This window comes from Lissotriton helveticus, chromosome 12 (assembly GCF_964261635.1).
Source record: "Lissotriton helveticus chromosome 12, aLisHel1.1, whole genome shotgun sequence".
Taxonomy (NCBI): domain Eukaryota; kingdom Metazoa; phylum Chordata; class Amphibia; order Caudata; family Salamandridae; genus Lissotriton; species Lissotriton helveticus.
The window spans coordinates 519,111,357-519,132,611 of NC_136073.1; positions in this window are offsets into that span (position 1 = coordinate 519,111,357).

The window sequence follows — 21,255 nt, forward strand, 5'->3', positions numbered from 1 at the left end:
ACCTGCTAGCTTTTGTAATTAGCAGCAGGGTGTGGACACACAGGATGTGCACAGCAGGAACGTAAAAGGCAAGCTTGTCTGCGCCCCTCCGTGCCTGGATGTAACCAGTCTTGAGAACCCCTGCTCCGCTGCTTAGACATTCTTTCCACCATGATATGCTCCAGCATACACGGCTACTCTGCTGACCAACTATTCTTAATATCTACTAATGTTGTTGAAGTAATCTGGTAAGGAAGGTGAAGGCAATACGTTGTTGAATGAATATTGAAGGTTTATTTCATAAGCCGAGTTAGAAAGAACAAGAGCCCACGCCAACCGCTGCACAGACATACATGGAATGCCAACACGTTGGATTCCAGGTTCCAGTGCATGCGGCGAGCGCGAGAAGATAACACGAGGATACAACACATCCTCCTTTCTAGAAAAGAAAAAGAAAGTATAATAACATAAAAGATGCAAACAAATAATACAATGAATAAAAGTAACTTAACAGTCTGATTTGAAGAACTTATTTTCCAACATTGTAATCTTTGTGCCAAGTGGGAGGTTTCCTTAAACGGGGACTACACACATTGCGAGAAAGAATGGGAACAGGTAGGTGTGGATGAGAGGTTGTAGGAAAGTGACAGGAATTGGGAGAAAGGGGGGTTCCTGACAGGTTAGGGGAGGAAGAACTATTTGAAGGTGACAGCCTCTTACATAGAGATGGAACTTTAACAACCTTGGAGAGGCTCCAAACATTTCCGTCTGACAATTCCACAACTTGTTTACCCACTCTAACAACAAGCAAGGGGTCAGAGAAGTGCGACACACCAGATCTAATAAAACCGGACTTTCTCACACGTACCCAATCTCCAACCTTGCACGGATTGTTGGTATTAGCACAAACCACAGGAGAATTACGTTTCCTGTATTTACCATCAAGCAGATCCCTCATCCAGGGCTGGCTCATATTACACACACCCTTTCTCCCCCGCATTTTTTCAAAAGGAGACAAATCACCATCAGACTTTGGAGTGTTCCTATAACTCCATAAGAGTTTTCTAACAGCATCGTAGCAATTCTCACTGTTGCACACAGCAAGTTGTAAACCTTCCTTGAGCACCCTGATCCACCTTTCTACCATGCCGTTACCTTGAGTATAATATACTGAAGAACGTTTGTGTAAAATACCATGGTTGCAACAAAAGGATTTCATCTCTGCAGAGGTGAATTGTGTGCCATTATCAGATAGGATGGAAGTAGGGAAGCCTTCTTTTTCAAAAATTGAATTTAAAAAGTCGATAATTACCCTAGAAGATACATGGGGAACGAATTTCACCTCAGGCCAACTGGAGAATTGGTCTATCAATACTATGGCATAAACTGGACTACGACCCAAACACATCGGACCAGCAATGTCTATCGAAATGCATTCCCAGGGCCTAGAAGCGCGAGAAGATAACACGAGGATACAACAGTTGTTACTTCCCTTAGTTCTCCTCACTGCTGCCCACTGGATTTTATGACATTGGAGAGCCTTGCCTCTTGTAGAAGATGTAGGTTATCTTGTTATTCTACACCTACCACTCCTGAAGTGAGGGAGATGCCTGTCCCTCATACCATTCCGCCGATCTCACACGAAAGCAATCCGTTAGTACCCTCCAAATATAGTATTCACCCAAAGCCTTTTCATGGCATTTACTGAAAAACATTAGAATGTTACCGAAACATGCAATGGGAATTTGAGATGTTTTATCTTCTACTGGCCCTGATTTCTGCCACTTTACAAAGACTTAGTTGAATGCTTCTTTCCTCCCTTGGATCCTCTTGCACTCTTTGATAATTATCAGCTAATTAAACTAGATTGGGAGGCCAGACCAGGGGCCGTATTACAGACGGTGCCCCGAGGATGCAACTGGCGTATGCACCCACTTTGTGCGCAATGGGGATCTTTGGTATTATAGAAGAGGCGCAAACGCTTGTGCGTCACCTTCTATAATACCAATAGTGCTAGCGCAATTAAAGCACCAGCGATATCAACAGAGAGTGTTCCTTCATTTGCATAGGGGTGTGTCCTATGCAAGTGAGGGAATTTATTTGACTCTGTGCCAGCGCCATATTACTGACACGGGCGCAGAGTCAAAGAAGCCGTCAAAAGGCGCATTTACAGTGCGCCATTTAAAAGGTGGTGCACTGTCAGTGCGCCCCCTGACAGCAGCCCTCCGCAGAGTGTAGAGGGGGTCCTATGGACCCCCTGATATCCCCTTGAAGGAGGGAGCAGTCACTGACTGGATCTGCAAGCAAGGTGATCTCTATTACCCTTTCAAAGTGCCGGCGAATGTCGCCTCCACTGTGAAAACATGCACCGGCTGCTCCATGTTTCCACATGAATGCGCTGCTTCCAGGGCAGCGCACATTCGCGGCTGCCCTGGGGTCAGTGCATACTCCATAATGGGGCTCATTGGCATTTCTTGCGCCCAGCGCATCTTTTCAAAGGTGTGCTGGGTGGAAACAATGCTAATACATAATATGGCCCCTGGAGGGGGAGTTCCTATGGCATTTCGGAACTCGGTCAAGTCCCAAGTCATTGAATCCTCCTAGGAAGGGTGGGCATTTGAGTTTCTCCAAATCTCCACTGGCAAGGTGCTCTTACATATCAGCCAACAGGTACGAATAAAGATTTCAGCCATCTTTTAGCTGAAAGCATTGCCACTTTTGCATTGTCCTCTAGTAACTTTCTTTTGCTGGGTGACTTTAATTTCCATTGGGACAATGTAACTAGTTCAGAGGTCTCCCACCTTTTCAAGGACTTAGAGGTGCTGGGCTTTCACCACATTGTAGTGGGTCCCACAAGTGGGAGGTCATACCTTGGATATGATTTTCACCAACTATACACTCCTAAAGAGTGAAGATCCTCCGCCCTCACTTGGACAGACCACTGTCTGATTACATTTCAGATTGAAAGGGTGGAAGTGATGCATCAGCCAGCGAATGCTAGTCTTTAGGCCTACAGAGACTGGATTGCTATCCTGTTAGATGAGTTTTCTAAGGTATTCATCCTGGAAGCTGTGAACCCCAACTCAGATATTAACGAAGCACTTTCTAGCTATCATAGTGCTCACACCTTTGCCTCTGATAAAATAGCCCCTTTTAATCAATCCAGGTATACCTCATCCAGGTCGCATGCCCCATTGTTTGCTATGGAATTGACCGCCCTGAAATCTGGGTGCAAATGGCTGGAAAGACGCTGGTGCTGTACTAAAAACCCTGCTGATTGAGCTGGCAACTATAATGCAATACCCCAATACCATGCCCAGATCAGGAATTGCAGGAAAAGGTATATATGATATAGAACCTAGAAGGTGGCTAACTCTATCAGCGAGTTTTATAAAGTGCTCAACGAATTTGCTAACCTCCACGCCCGTACCTCAGATGTCCTTGCCTCTCAGCTATTACATGACTCCTTAGCAGACGTCTTTGAGGACAAGATCAAAGCTACATATTAGAAGTTTCCATCTAGCCAAACTCAGACCAATTTATCAATTTTTAGTCTGCTTCCTAAGGTTGCTACCTAGAACTTTAATAGGTTCCAATCTTGTACCTTAGACCAAATTCTCGAGTTACTGATAAATGCGAAATCAGTTTTCCTTCAGACCTTTGTCACCCTCTAGTCTCTGCAAATCTGGCTACCTTTATAGCCCTATCCATCCTTTAGCTCAATAATCACTCTCTGTAATCAGCTAAAATCTCTTTACTTTGGAAGGCTGCTCTGGTTTCCCCTACATTGATAAAAGTGAATGCTGATCTCAACAGCATGTCAAACTATCGCCCCTTATCTTTACTACCTTTGCTGTCAAAAATGTTGGAAAGCTGTGTCAATAAACAACTCATGGCATCCTTCAGGCCCATAAGATTATGGATCCCTCCCAATCGGGGTCAGAGCTGCTCACAGTACGGAGGCCGCATTGGTGGCAGTTACGGACTCCATACAGTGTACATTGGATGATGGTTTCCCTGCTATGTTTGTGCTGTTAGATCTTTCTGCAGCCTTCGCCACCATTTCCTATGTAGTATTGATCAGCAGGCTGCAGGATATTGGTGTCAGGGGCAACACTGTTTTCTGGCTCACAGATCTTTTTAGAAATTCACACTCAAATGATCAGGCCGGCTCTTTCAAATCATGTACCATTTACGTCAATAAGGGGTGCCTCAGGGCTTATCTTTGAGCCTGACTTTAACATGTGTGTGGACCCCTGGCTCTGTTGGTATAGTCTTGTAGCTTTGATATCATTTGTTATGCTGATGACACACAATTGATCCTTACAAAGGGACAGGATACCGACAATGTAAAACATAGTTTTCATTATTGTCTGAGAAAAATCACAGCCTCGATAAATGCAAATTGTCTCCAGTAGAAGTGTGATAAAACAGAGATCTTACTGTTTTGAAAAGCTCCGTACCTCTGGACTCACCAAATGGTGGCCTGCAGAACTGACGGCAGTTCCTTTACCATCTCACACTATAAGAAACCCAGGAGTCAAAATGAACCAGGAACTTTCCATGAAGAACCATATCATTGCTACCTGCAGCTCCTGTTTGCGACTATGAGACATCTGAGGAAGGTTTTGCCTTGTCTACCATCCTCTACCAGGAAAACATTGGTCCAGTCTCCGGCTATAAGCTGCCTGGACTACAGTAATGTATTGTTCATGGCAGTCAATTACACCTTACTGTCTAAACTCCAGGTGGCACAAAATACGGTTTACCGTCTGGTTTGTAATCTGATCCCCCATCAGCCTCCTCCTCGGCTCCTATTCTGAAAAATCCCCATTTGGTCCTAGTCCAAAATTGCATCCTGTTTATGATCTGTTGTCTCACCCATACGTCCTTGATAGGCAATACATCTCTCTACTTAAAGGATAAATTGCATCACTATCTGGCTTCCCTCACCTTAAGCTCCAGAGATAAGGAGTTTCTGATTGTGCACCTTGTTCTTACTGTGAGATATAGTGGTAGAGCCTTTTCCTTCATGGGCCCTATTGCCCAGAAATAACTCCTTACATGCGTTCGTCGGCCAACGGCCATTGCGAGCCCTACCTCCGTAGTGCTGTGCATGTCCATTGGCCGACGCGGCCCAGCCCACTCGGCTAAACTGCCGCACCGCGGCGGAATTGTCGCCGCAGTTAAGCGGTTAACGGCTTCTTCATCGTCACAATTGTGCTGACTTCACGAGATTCAGGATAATTCTGAAAACGTGGCTGTTATAGCAATTGGTTATTATGTCTGTAGTGCCTGAGGGCTGAGATCTACCTTAGGGTATGAATTGTTGCGCTCTATCAAGTGAGATTAACATAACATAATATAACTCCCCGGAATGTACAAGCCGGGAAGCATTAGCAGACCCAAGCTCAAGCCAACTCTGAGATCTCCTTGCCTAACTATTTCTTAATTGCCCAGATACTCTTCAGAGGAACATGGCAGCCAGTGATATCAGGGCAAAAGGGTCTTTGTCTTTGAAGAACGATGGTCAAGGTTGCAATTGTGAAGCATATTGGACATACTTTAGCCTTAGTTCCCCAATGTCTGAATCTTGCCTCAATTGTCATTAGATAATTTATGACTTTCAGGAGCACATTGCTAGTAACAGCTGAGTTCTGCCATTTCCTTACTAGTTGAGGGGTATATTCAAATAAAACAGGCCATGTCTACCTTTTAGCATTAAAAGATCTGTTGCATTGGCCCTATTACATATGGCACAACTGTTTTCCTTTTAACAGGAATCCACTCCAGACTAGAAGTCAATGCAGAGCTGTCTACAGTGTCTCTGCAGCAATCAATATTTCAGGTTCCTTTGTATCTGTTAAACTTAACAAATACTTTTCCATCCCTTAGAATGCTTAATCTGTACTTGTTGACAGCCTCCACTGCAGCATTTACTTGTGATCAAAAATAAATCAGGGGTAAGACCTTTAGAAACCGTCAGTGGACCACACTGTGGAAAAGTGTGGCTCACTGGTTAGAGGCGGCAGACCCTGAAGCAGAGGTCAGACCCGGGACCAGGGTTCAATTCCCGATGCGGCAGGGTCTTGAGCCCAAATATCCACGGACTCGATAATTCTCGTTTCGGTGCCTACTCGAGTCACAGGTTCACACTCTGCAGCTCTGGGCATTAGCTTGCTTAATCTCCACTACGGCCCCCCCGCGGCGGGATGCCTGGCTTTCACCTTGGGGATGCCCAGTACGGGTATTTCACAGGGAAAAACCAGGACGGGTTCCCAAGGCAAGCGCCAAGATGCCTACGGGTAATCGAGCGCTATATAAGAACGCTTAATAATAATAATAATAATAATAACTTGTAGTACTGTTATATGCCCCCCTTTCTGGGTTCTCTAGCCCACTTATAAATATTTAGATATGTGTTTCACACTCCACTCTATGCACTACACACATTTGTAGTATATTTCTCTGGATGACAACAGTCCTGCCATTTAAATCTAATAGTTGTGAGAGGCTTACTTCACACCCAGACCCATCCCAAATCAATGCACCCACAAGATCACTATTTTTTGTGCAGGCTTATTGAGCCCTGAGCTATTGTGCAGATCATAGTTTGCAAGGCTATAATACAAATATAAGCAAATGTGAACTATAGTAGTCAGAATAAAATTAAATATGAAACATTAGGATTTGTTGGCAAAATCCTATCCTACATTCATACTTAGCTCCGCTGGGTTTTGCACAAAGAATCATGCTATACATTGGTGCAACTCGCGGTGGCTTATCAGTGGGGAATAGGCATAACTAGCATGCATATAGGAATGGGCCTTCCCTCCTAATTTGAGCTGAAATGTGGTAAAGTTTTGTATCAGATTACCAGGGTGACAAAGAGCAATGGTTGTCAACACCCTACTGTGTCTGGGTGCAGGGCAATCCATTGGTGAGTGAGCATACTTAAAACCTATTAGAGGGCTATGACTGTTGTGACCTCTTGCTAAGCACAGGGTCACTGCACCCCACTATCATTTATAAACTCAATGAGATGATGTTAGTGACTCACCTGGATACCATTGTCATACTTAGCATCCTTGGTGTGATTTGCCATGACTTTTTGCCTCTACCGCCTGCATTTTCGACTCTGTACTGGATTTCGTTTTTGCTGGCTCAGATGCTTTGGGCACTTTGCCGCTACGGATCAGTGTCAAAGTGCAAGTGCTCCATGTGTAAATGGGGATCATGATTGGTTATCCATGATTGGCATATTTGATTTACTGGTGAGTCCTATTAAAGTGCACTGAATGTGCCAGGGCCTGGAAATCAAATGCTACTAGTGGGTTGCAGCACCCTATAAATGTGTCTCAGACCTACCACTGTAGTTTTTACACGTGCAATTGGTAACTGCCCTGTTGACCTGGCAAGTGCATCCACTTTTCAGGCCCAACCCAGCCCTTTTCTTACATGTAAGGCACCCCTCATGTAGGCCCAGAGTACTCCTATGGGCAGGGTGCAGTGTAAGTGAAAGGTAAGACATGTATTGGTGTGTTTTACATGTCCTGACAGTGAAATACATGCATCAAGGTAAACCGGCGTTTCTGTCATGGAACGCATGGCAACGTTTTTTTGTATCTTCACTGCTATCCCTCAAATTTTACTGGCATATAAATTATATTTCTTCAGAAAGAATATTTTGTCACCTAGGATATACGCCCTCAGCATCCTATCTCAGTAAATAAAGCATGTTCATTTGTTCTTCGGCATCAAATCCCAGCAAGCATATTTGTTTATTCTATTTAATATGCATGAATATGCATGAATACTAAGGATGATGTTGCTTTCTACTTTCCCTGAACTTTTGAAGCTTCTGTTCCGCAAATGACTGCAAATTACTGCTTTTTTGCCTTTTTTATTTATTTATTTTTTCATATTATTGTCACTCCTTCTAGCCTCATGTCAGTTGGGCATTTGATAAATGCTGTCGACATTGTCTCCTCTTGGTATTCTTTTTTTTGCTACTATCAGAGTGCTGACGAAGGGGGGAGCAATCTTTCTCTGGAACAAGTTCTTCTTTTTTTTTTCTCTGTGCCTCGTTGATTAGTGACGTAATTCCACTAAGTATATGGGCAGACTGAAATCTTTATTGAAAAGTACTTCTCCTTCTTCACATCATTGCAAGATGGCCAATGAGGCACCGATTTCGGTCAGAGCATCTTCTTCAGGTACCAAGTCCAAGAGAGCTAAAAATTATCCTCCATCACCCATTTTATCTTCTCAAAACCCTGTACTTGATATTATTCTGGATGAGGTGAGGGGGCTTAAGTCTTTTATGTCTACAACTAATGAGAAGCTTCAACTAATAGAAGATCGATGGATTGATATGGAAGCTAAGAAGTTAGATATGGAGCAAAGCATTAGTGATCTACATGATGCATCTACTAAAATTCCAATTTTGGAAAAATAAATGAATCGTCTTAAACTACACACTGAGGACCTTGAAAATCGTAATAGACGCAACAACCTACGTCTTTATGGACTGCCAGAGAAACTTGAAGGTCCGGACATGTTTCTCTTCTTAATAAAATTCCTTTCAGAACTTCTAGAGCTTCCTCCAGAACCCTCATTGAATATTCAGCGAGATCACCGACTTGGACGTCTTCAACCTCATGCCTCCAAACCCAGAGGAATTATTATGTTGTTTATGGAATTTACTGATTTAATGCGAGTCCTATCTGCAGCCAAGGCAAAATGTTACCTCAAATGGTCTGGTCACAACATCTTCTTATCACAAGATCGCTCTAATGCTACCAATGCAAGAAGGAAGGAATTTTTGACTCTTCACCCTCAAATGAGACAATTGAATATTCGATATGGTATTCTTCACCCTTGTTTGTGTAAAGTTACTCACAATGGTTCCACACGCTCTTTTGATGACCCTTTTAAACTGAGGTCCTTTCTCCAGAATCTTTCCACGGCTGCTGCAACTGATTCAGCTTTTGATTCTTTTCATTCTTAAGTTGTGTACCTTTCTCCTCCATCTTTTTCATTATGGCTGTTTCTAATCTTACTTTTTTCATCATCTTTTTCTGCCATACCATCTCGGTACTGTTGCGCTCCATGCATCAGTCATTGTCATTTCCTCTTAGATCTGGATCTTTTTCCTTGATCTATCTTCTTTTTTTTCTATACTATCCTCCTCCTCCCTTTTCTTTTTCTCCTTTTCTTTTTGTTTACGTTTCTTGTTCAATGATGTTCCATTTTGTTGCATGTGTTCGTTAGTGTTGTTTATTGTAATATAGTATATATTTTCCTCCCTTTTCTTATATGGTGTTTTCTTCTTGCAGCTGTTTCCCTAAATTGTGTCATCTTTTTCCATGTACTACCCCTCCATCCCTCCATTATGTGTAATTTTGTCACGTGGAAAGTTTGTGGTCTTGGACACCCCGTCAAAAGACAGAAGGTACTTTCTCATTTATCAAAGTTAAATGCTCAGGTTGCTTTTCTTCAGGAAACACATTGTAATGACATAGAGTCGCTCAAGTTTACAAGACAATGCTTGGGTCAAGTTCTGTTTTCTCCTTCAACTGGTAGTAAAGGGGGCGTTGCAGTATTGTTTCATAAGTCATTGCATGTACAAATTTTATCTAGTCAAATTGATTTAGATGGACGGATGGGTATTGGCTAAGGTTGTCATCCAAAATAAAGAGCTAGTTCTTTTGAATATTTATGGCCCAGTCAGACCAGATCAAGAATTTTAGAATTCTATTTAGATTTTACTTTCTTCCATTGATTATCCTAGTATTGTAGTTGCTGGTGACTTTAATCAATGGATGGATCCTTTTTCGGACAGACAATCGAAGTGTGAACTTAATCCAGATAAATCCCACAGAGCCTCTCAATCTGCCAATACCTCTCATTCATTATATAATGTTTGGAAAACTTGCAACACAGATTTTCTAGAAATTTACTTTTTTCTCGAATGTTCATCAAACTCGTTCTAGAATTGATTATATTTTGGTTGGTAAATCCCTCTTCCATCTCTTCAGTCCTCGGAGATTTGATCTATTTTTATTTTAGACCATGCCCCTGTCATTTCTGTTTTGGACCTCTCCTTAGGCTCTCTACAATTTAGTTGTTTCGAAATTAAATAACTGTCTACTATCAGACACCTTATTCATCTCTGAAGCCACTACTTTTATTATTGAGTTTTTCACACTTAATAACCCCTCTGACACTTCTATCTCTAATAATTGGGATGCCTTTAAGGTCTCTTTTTGTGCCTTTCCTATTTCATTTGTAGCAAAGAAAAAGAAAATTGCACGAAATAAGTATGCAGCATTACTACAACAACTCAAATTACTAGAACATACTTATTTTACTTCTAAATCTCCTTCTGCTCTCCATAAACTCATTAAGGCCAAATCTGAACTTAATAAACTGGCTACAGTTGACGCTTGTAATGTCCTTCTTAAAATTAAATCTAAATATTATGGGGGCCAAAATAAAGCTGGTCAAATGCAGGCCAATTACTTAAAAATCAAATCTGAACATAAGAATATTGTACCCATTTTAAAGAATCTACAAACAACCTAGTATCATCAGACGAGGACATTGCAAATATATTTCATGAATATTATCAATCACTTTATTCCAATGATACGAATCCCTCTACTCAAAATTTAAATACCTTCTTCTCTGGCCTTCCCACCCTTCCTTCCTTATCTGATGAGTTTGGCTTATTGGAAGGTGATGTTACTCTTCAAGAGATAACCCGTGCTATTAAGCCTTTAAAAAAAATCAAAAGCACCAGGACCAGATGGCCTTTGTGTTGAGTTTTCTTCCTCCTATTCTTCTATTTTTGCTACCAAACTCCTGGCTCTCTTTAATTCCTTCATTACAGATTCCAAAGCCTCGGGCACCTTCATGGAAGCCTTGATCGTTCTCATTCCCGAAGCTGATAAGGATAACTTCCTTTGCAAAAATTATCATCCCATATTATTAATTATAATTGTAAGATATTCGCTAAAATTCTTGCCACTCGCCTTGAGTCTATTATCCCATTGTTGGTTTAAACTGATCAAGCTGGTTTTATTAAGGGCAGATTGGTTGCAGATAATGCTTGTATGTTTGCTAATGTAATTTCCTTCGGTAAAAAATTGAAATCCCCACTTGCTGCATTGTCCTTGGATGCCGAAAAGGCTTTTGATCAAATTAATTGGCAATTCATGTTTAAAACACTTCAATGGTTTGGATTTGGTCCTACTTTTATTTTCTATGTTAAGTTGTTATACTCTTCCCACCGTGCCAGGATTTTTGTAAATAATCGATTCTCAAAATGTTTTACTTTATCTAAGGGTACACGTCAGGGTTGTCCTCTTTCCCCCTTGTTATTTTTGTTATGTCTTGAACCCTTCCTAGAACGTATTCGTATTAACACAAATATTTTTGGTTTCACATGTAATACTATGGAAACCAAAATGTCAGCATATGCTGAATATATTTATATATATGTCTAACCTTCTCACTTCCCTTCCTCCCTTCCTGGACGAGGTTCAGTTATATTCCAGTATTTCTGGATATAAGTTGAACTTCTGAAAAACAGAAGTATTACCACTGAATTCCTTATGTTACCAATACATGTTTGTTGGCACTAATTTTACTTGGTGTCCTACAAAAATAAAATACCTTGATATTTGGTTTTTCTGCTACTTTGTCTACCACAATTAAATTCATGTTTAATGCCCTAATTACCAAACTTCAGTCTCTACTACTTTCTTGGTCCCCTCTTCATTTGTCCTGGTGGGGTAGGTTAGACACCATTAAAATGATGATTATTCCCCATATCCTCCATACATTATCTATGCTACCTTTCCAAATCCCTGTTTATTTTTTTTCACAAATTAATACCATCTCTACTAAATTTCTATGGAATAAAAAACATCCATGCATTTCTCTTACAAAACTTAAACACCCCAAATCTGAAGGAGGCGTGCGTTTTCCTGATTTTAACGCCTATCACTCTGCATTTCTGATTGGACAATTTTTTGCCCTATCCTATGAATTTGCTGATATCCCTATACCCAGATGGATTGGTTTTGAACTATCCTTATTAAAGGATTTTTCTTTTCGTAATGTCATTTACATGTCTAACTGTACTTTCATATCAAATAATCCTATTTTAAAATATTCCCAAAACTTAATCTATAACATACTCGTTGATGGTTTAGACCCGTTGCAAAGTTTCTTATCCTCTGTCATCTGGTACAATAAATACATAAAATATAAAAGTAAATCATTCTACTACAAACATTGGAAGGAGAAGGGAATTATTTTTGTTCATCAATTGATTCACCAAAATTCTGTTCCCTTCCCTGATTTACAATTGCGATATCATTTACCTGTCACTTTTCTCCATGAATATACCTTAATTTCAACAGCATTGCAGTCCCACTTAGTTTCTTTTGATCTCTCCGATGTTTCCACCTCACTTATTCCTCCTATACCACTATATATTATTTCTCATGAGCACAAACCTAAAGCTGCACATATTTATAAGTTATTATCATTACATGTTACTGAAAGACCTAAATCTCCTAGAGAGTTAGCTTGGGAAACAGACATATCCTTATCAATATCTGTCTCTGTTTGGGATAAATTATGGTCTAAGTTATTACAAATTTCTGCTTCTGCTCGTATAACTCAATCTCTCTATGTTATTTACCACTAGCTTACCCGTCGCGTGTTGCTGCGATCTCCGAAGAAAGGAAATTCAAGGAAACTCGTCATGATAACATTCAATTTACATTGTGTCATTTTTATTAAAAAGTATTCATTTTAATATGGAAAACATTTCAAAGTGTCGTTTTAATTCTATTTATTTATTCAAGTGCTTGTGGATACACAATTTTTTGTTTTTCCTTCTGGTGGGTACATCAGTATTCAAAAGATTATGAGGGCCCTGAGGGACCGATATTTAAAAACAATTTATGCCAGAAAGCTTGGTGGGAGTGTACTCAACAACTTCCCAAAGTTTCCTTGCGATCGGATGAATGGTGTTTTAATTCTATTTATTTATTCGAGTGCTTGTGGATACATGATTTTTTGTTTTTCTGTCTTGTGCGTACATCAGTATTCGAAAGAATATGAGGGCCCTGGGGGGCCAATATTTAAAAACATTTTATGGCATAAACCTTCGCGGGAGTGTACTCAACAACTTCCCAAAGTTTCATGGCGATCGAATGAATGGTGTTTTAATTCTATTTATTTATTCGAGTGCTTGTGTATACACGATTTGTTGTTTTTCCCTCTGTTGCGTACATCAGTATTCGAAAGATTATGAGGACCCTGGGGGGCCGATATTTAAAAAACATTTATGGCAGAAACCTTCACGGGAGTGTACTCAACAACTTCCCACAGTTTCATGGCGATCGGATGAATGGTGTAGTAATGCATATTCCAGAAACCTTTGCGGGAGTGTACTCAACAACTTCCCAAAGTTTCATGGCGATCGGATAAATGGTGTAGTAATGCATAAAGGACGAACAGACAGACAGACAGACATACATTTGTTTTTATATATATAGATAGAGCAGTTATTACTCCGGTTTGTATATCCAAGTTTTCCCCTTCCTCTTTACCCTTGTGCTGGTCTTGTTCTAAATTAACTGGCACCTTAAGTCATCAACTTTATGAATGTTCCAATGTATTGACCTTTTGGCATTCTATTTGGTCTACATGCATGAAAATCTTTAAATGTGATATTACGTTATCATTGCAAAATGTTTTTCTAGGTTCATCCTCACCGGACTTAGCTGATTTTACTCATATATCTTTATTGTTCGACCTATTTATTGCATTAGCTTTCAAAGTTATTTTGTCATGTTGGAAAGACAATTCCAAGTTATCCTCATTGACTTGGTGTAATTTTATTTGTGATGAACATATAATTGCTACTGTCTCCTCTTCTATTTCATCCCAGAAAATTAAATCGGATCTTCTTTGGCTACCTTTTACATCTTATCTTGCTACACATTCACCTGTATCTTAAACTACTTATTCTTCTTAATTACATATTTCACTCTATTCATTAACATCTCTCTTTTATTTTTATTTTCTTCTCTTATGTTTTAATTTCCTTTCTTTTCTTTTACTTTCCCTCTTTTTCTGTTAACGTACTCTCACTTACAGTTATATATTGAATACTTATGTATTATTTGAATTACGTGTATTGCCTTGATAATGCTGTTATCTTTTCTTTTTTTCTCTGTTCATCCTTAAAATTCAATAAAAACTCTTAAACAAAAAAAAAGAAAAGGCATAGATAGAGAAATTGATGTGGACCAGCATTAGTGTAATTTAGCACAAGGGAGTGGAGTTCCTTCCAGTGGTGAATGGCTTTAAGGTGACCCATGACAAGAAGACGGAGGCTGAGGGAATGTAGCCTGGGAGATATCCACTTGAAAGGTTGGTGGGTTGAGAGTTGAAGAAATCATAGCATATCAGGAAAGTGTGTAAGACTTTCCTTTCAGTAGCTGAAGCCTTCACTAAATGATGCATTACATACAAATCAGAAGAAATCATGTCTGCATTCCAAAGGATGTGGAACATCTATTAGATGTTCCAATACTGATAACATGCAAATCAATCACTGGAATAATTTTCAAACGTATATATTCGCCACCGTTTTATTTGTGTAGCTCCCAACTATCTTTATGTGTGTTTTATCTCTTATATGATCTATTATTTTCCCGAATTTCGGCATCCTATCAGTGCTTGTTTCTTCCACGCTCACGTTTTACTGTGTTACAGTGTTCAGTGATGGCAGTGCATGCATAAGTTGAGTGGAATAAATCATATACATCTGCATTTGATAGTCTATGCTTTCAAGTGTTTATTAATAGTATTTCATTATTTTAATAATTTTCATTCTCTCCATTCTCGTGACTCAGTGGTCTAAGACATCTGTTCCTGAAACTTGAGTTTGACCTCAAAGCCACAGATTTTAATCCTAGTGGGTACACTCAGCTTTTTATCCGTTCGAGGTAGATAACATGATTCCAATTAAGGTGGGTGACATTGAAAGCACCTTTCATTTTGGGCCAAGATGCCCCTAGCCTTTACAACAAATGTTTATGTTAAACTACTACTACTACTACTACTACTACTAGTAGTAGTAGTAGTAGTAGTAGTAGTAGTAGTAATATTAATACTATAAATACTAATATAGTGACGGGTTTATTATTAGTGTTGTTATTTTTCAGTTTTCATTCAGCAATTTGCAGTTTATGAAAAGCATGCCTAGATAATAAATAATACATTTAAATAAACACTAAGCACACATTTAAACAGTCTGATCGCCTCTAAAGCACTTAAATTTGGTTTAAAAGTCACTGTTGACAGTTTCAGAGGCTCCATTGAAAACACATCTTTGGTAAATGCATTTCTCCCAGGCCACTCAGATAGTGACAATTGCTGGTGTGTAGACTCAAAATGCATTGATCCATGGCAGACAGCAAGACGCCATTTTGGACCGATCTCAATTCTTATCAAAACAAATGTAGACACAAAAGAAAACCTTATCCTAGCGTGGGCATGCAAGCATACTTTGACAGGGCGTACATGTTCTCAAAGTGCTACTGCTTTTTCTCATTGAGGCGCCGTTTTAATATGCATTCTTATTGAGGCATTATATTGCAGGGAAGCGCCAATCTAGGTGGGCCGAATTTGAGTATCGCCCGGGGAAATGATGAAGTCAGGAGCATGCAAACGAAGAATGATTTACGAAAGTGACACATTTCGTTTCCAGAACGAGTCTGCTACTGCAATATTTTCAAAATCTGTGTCATATCTCCCTGTACAGATGTTGTAACATTATCAGGTGCTAAGAGGAACCTTCAGAAGAGGAGGCAAGTAGCTTGTTACAGAAACTGGACATCCGTGAGACTTTCTAAAAAGACACATTCCCTTTTTCCTCGTGTATTGTGAAATTACATATTTATGCTGCTTATGAAAAGCAGATGAGAAAACGCTCTTTCGAAGCTTTTATGGCACAGGCAGTGTAGATGCCACACCGCAGTTTCAACAGAAAAAAAGACATTACTGCTGTAATGTTGTGGATTTGTCAAATCAGAGCATTATGCTGTAAAAGGTAATGACATAATGCTCCTCCATAATGAAAAACGAGCTTATCACCATTACTCTAAGTGCAGGCACCTGCCACCGACAGAGCATCTCACCATCATGTTATGGAACAATTTCTTGCAGCTCTGTGCATATTTTCATTTTCGTGAACATTTTAATCCAATCAAGGAAAGCACATAACTGTAAACACCTCCTAAAATATTTTAAGCTACACAGCTTTATGAATTTTAATGCAGCACAACATTTTTTTCCACATCTTGTAAGCCCTCGTTTGCTTGAGTGGAGAAAGGGTGGATCTGATGTGATTTGAAGAGAGATTTACAAGGCTGCAAGATGGGATTTCTTTTGTCTAAGAGTTTGATAGTTTATGTGGATTGCATCTAGTCTATAGAGAGCAAGGAAAAGTAGGGATCTAAAGCCAAGCAAAATTGTGTTTATTTCACTTAAAACATCAGTCAAGAGTGACAGTTTACTTGATCATATGCAGAACATATATGAGGCAATGATATTTTCTATATGACATTCCTATATTTTTTAATGTATTTGGGCAATAATTAAGGCTGGAGTAGTAAATTAGGTTAAGTAAACATGTCATTGGGCCGTAACACCTGAGAACAGTGAGGAGCTGCAGTCTCTTAAGCGCTTGATGGAGCATCAGTGAAATTTACTAAGCCATGCAAAGCCAACGTGCACAGCTCTGCATGACCAAATAAATTCAGAGTAATGCAAAACACCGTAAATCACTACCTTGCGTTAATATGTGTTGGGAAGGCATTCTGTGGGCTAGGTGTGGACATTCTCATGCATCCACCCGTGTATTTTGGTGCAATCCAGATTTATTAAAGGTAGTAGGCTTGGAATTTTGTCAAAATGCCACACCATCCCAACAGAGACGTAACAAGGTGAACTGTGTTTATTTCTCCTCGTTGTTTCCTCTTTCTATGTGTGCTGCATTCAAAAGAGAAAATTACCACAGAGAATTGTTTTTGTGCAGAAAGGTGTCCCTTCCTGCACAATCCTGTCTGGCAAGCTTATCCTGGGATTCAAATCAATCTTTAGATTTCTGAAGCCTGCTAAATCTTGCCTAAAATAATTATGTCTCCTAATCTTTATTTAGGCAGTATTTGTTTTGATTTTATTGGTTGACTTTATTTTTCATGTAATTCATATGACAACAAATCGACTTCTTTTGGATTGCAAAACCTTGTGCTAATCTCAAATATTGAATTTTACTTTCCAGCACAACAAAACATTATATTTTGTTTCCCATCATATCATATTGCACGTATTGAAAACCAGATTTAATGGCCTTTAAATATGTATGGGTGACCATGCATTTCTCCCTGGCCTTTCCAGTATCTAGGAGAGAAAGTCATTGGATACAAAGTAACTGGAAGCCTTTTCATTCATAATGGAAGTCCTAAACCCATCAGAAAGTCATAGAGTAATAGTTCAATGTATTCAATTTTTACTTCTTCTGAAACATAAAGGTGTTATTGTCCTATTCATCACACACCTCTTATTAGAAAATCATAAAACATAAAAATTATATACATTTATAACAGTTTGTTTTTCAAATTAACCTGCGTAGTACAAGAATTAATACATGTTTAAAAACTTTTTAAAAATTTAAAGTTCGGAGGGCATGACCAAGCCGCAGACCAAGATGGTCGTGCGGCTCTGAAGCTCCTCTGGCCGTACGGGCAAACCGACACCGTCCCATCCTCCTGCACGACCCCTGGCTGCAGCCTTCATGTCCGAGTGATGGGGGGGCTCACTGATCACTCGGAGCCCCTAATCGCCCGAATCGGCGCAGAAATGAGGAAGTCCTGATGCGGGAATCGTTCCAGCTTGTAATCCCAACATGGCGGCCAGCAGAAAATTGGGAGCAGAGCGGTAGAGCTGCCCGGGCTGTGACGCGTTTGGCGGGGGCTCACCACAAACATATGCGGTGAGTGGGCGGGGGGAGAACAGTAGCGCCAGATTGGTTGTTTACCAGTATTCCCGATACTCTGCTAACTGGGGGTCTGTTGCCCTCCCGCGGTCGAGACACGGTGCGGACCCTGTGTGGCTGTCCCCGCACACACGCGGCGGCCCACAGGGACAGGGCCTGCGACCAAGCCCCCTATTGTTGAGCCGCTGTGTGTCTCTGGTTGCGGGCCTCAGCAGGGATGCGCAGTCCGCATGCAGACAGGCGGCTGTCTTTCCCCCCTGCTGCACTCTCCCTTTCTCGCCCCATCAGGCGCTTCTGCTCCTGAAATGCTTCCCGCTGGGACGTGAGCAGCGGCCAGCGCTCTATATTCGCCTGCACTTGCTGCATGCTGCGCATCTATCTGAGGGAGCATTTAGCTGATTCTGTGCCCTTGTACAGCTCGATCTCATTGGGCCAACGCCTGAAACCAGCCATAATGGGACCTATTTGAGACATGCTCCTTGTCAACTAGTCCCTGCTGCCTGCACTCCACCTGGACATTTATCAACCACCCATATGGTCTGCCACTCTGCTCAGTGAAGCTAGACTGTTATTGTTTCCACTTTTGGTGTGCCTGACACTCCCTGTTTTCAAAAACTGCACCCTGCAACTGTGCCTCAAGTTCAGAGTTGTATGTTAGGTTGCGGCATGGGCCGTAAAGATCCAACACAACGCTTACTTCCTTTTGAGAAAGTCTCAGACAGAATACAAGGCCCACCTGGAGATATGGCGGAAGGAGGGCATAAAACATGCTCTGCTGAGGAATCCTCCGCTCAGATTGGCTCTCTTCTGCAGGAGATGCGTGCAGGTTTTAAGGCCCTTGATGTCCGCTTTGACTATCTAGACAAGCACATCACAGACATGGGGGTTAAGATCCAGGCACACAATCGACGCCTGAACGTCGTGGAATCACGCACTTGTGACCGCAAAGATGGCACAGGGCAATCCTTCAAGAGAATCAAACGCATCGAACGTATCCTCAAGGAAGTCGCAATTAAAAATAAGGACTTGGAATCGCGCAGTCGATGCAATAACGTGCGCATTTTTGGGGTGCCGGAAACCACTGTGTAAAGGGGCTGCGGAGGCAGGAGTAACTGAGTCAGAGGCTTTGATTAATGCTTTAAGAGATGGTTTTATTTTTATATAAGTTTTCCGTCTCCAGCTTGTTAGTCTTTCACGGGCAAAAGCTGCAGGGTCCGTCTTGATATTGTACAGGGACGCCAGACTGGTAATCCCCAGATTACAGGTGGGATACTCCGTCGGGACCAGAATGCAAAAGAGAAAATAAAGACAGAAATTAGGGGGATGTCCAGGTCTTAGTACGGCGAGGGACCGGGAGTGAACGAGGGATATGGTTGTAGAACGGTATTCACGAGACGCTGGAAGGTGGCAGGAGCTCCGTGGAGACCGAAAGGGAGAACCATGAACTCATATAACCTCACGGAGGGGCACCTGCCAATACCCCTTCGTTAGGTCCAGGGTGGTAATGTACACTGCATCCCCGAGTTGTTCAATCAGTTCATCTACACGTGGTATGAGGTACACATCAAAGGTAGAGATGGCGTTAAGAGCCCTGAAATCCATGCAGAAGCGTTTGGACCCGTCGGATTTCGGGATCATGACGATCGGTGAGGCCCAGCTGCTTTTTGAGGGTCGAATCACTCTAAGGTTTAACATATCTCTAACTTCTTTCCTTACTGCCTCACGTCTAGCCGCTGGTATCCGGTAAGGCCGTTGTTTCACTTTTTTAGCAGGAGGCGTTTCAATGTGGTGTTCGACCAAGGACGTTTTACCTGGTAGGTCAGAGAAAATACCTGTAAAGGGTAGTAGGACATTCTTCAGGTCTTCTTTAATTTGAACCGACAAGTCCTCGTTTACAACAAGCCGGTCTACTGTGGTCTGTTTTTCAGTGACCTGGGGTACAACCAGGTTAGTGCCCTTGGGGACAGGGCCCATCCATTTCTTCAAGAGGTTAATGTGATAACATTGAGACTTGGAGGGGGAGAGCTGTAGTCTATATGTTGTGTCCCCTATTGTACCGGTCACCTGGTATTGCCCCATCCAGTCTGTCTTGCCTTTGCTGGAGATAGAAGGTAAGAGGACTAGTGCCCAGTCATCGACTTGGAGTCTCCTTAGTTTCTTTCCCCGATCATAGGACTTCTTCTGTCTATTCTTTGTGTGTTCCAGATTAGTTTCTGCGAGGTTTCTTAACTTGCCCAGTCTGGACTTCAATTGTAGGGTGTATTCAAGAAGGGATTTCTGCTCTTGTTCCTCCTCTGTTTCCCACGCGTCTTTCGTCATTTGCAACAATGACCTAGGGTGACGTTCATACAGCAATTCAAAGGCTGAGCAGCCTAAACTGCTCTGCTCCTGAGCCCGGAGTAGGGTATAGGGCCAACGGTAGGAGGCGGTCCCAGTCAGGTCCTTCTGAGGTCAGCATTTTTTTTAGCGTAGTCTTTAGGGTCTGATTGTATCGCTCTACGAGTCCATCCGTTTGGGGGTGATAAACAGATGTCCTTATGTGACGAACATCCAATGTTTTACAGACCTCTTTCATCAGGTGTGAGGTAAAAGGCGTACCCTGGTCTGTTAGGACCTCTTTCGGAAATCCAACCCTAGAAAACAACTCCACGAATCTCTCCGCAATGTTCAAAGTGGTTGGGGCCCTCAATGGGAAGGCCTCTATGAACCTTTGGGCATAGTCAACTATTACGAGGGCATATAAATGTCCCCTTGATGTCTTGGGTAGGGGACCTATCAAGTCCATACCTACCCTTTCGAAGGGGGTACCAATTATGGGCAGGGGTTGTAGCGGTGCTGCCGGGGGCCTGTGGGTGTTCTTCCTTTGGCAGATTTCACACTTCATACAGTAGTTCTGTACATCTTTATATATCCCAGGCCAATAAAAGTAGCGGATGATGTTCTCGGTGGTTTTTTCCTTTCCTGAATGACCAGCAGTGAGGTGCGCATGGGCAAAGAACGATACCTGTTCCCAGAAGGGTAGGGGCACCAGTGGTTGGGCTGTGCCTCCTTCTTCAGTCTCCCTATACAGTAAGTCCTTTCGTATCACAAATCGGGGATAAGAGTGAGAATGTTGATTTTGAGACACATGAGTGCTTTCCCAGGCATTATATAGGGTTCTGTTGTCTACTTGTGCAAACCTAAAACTA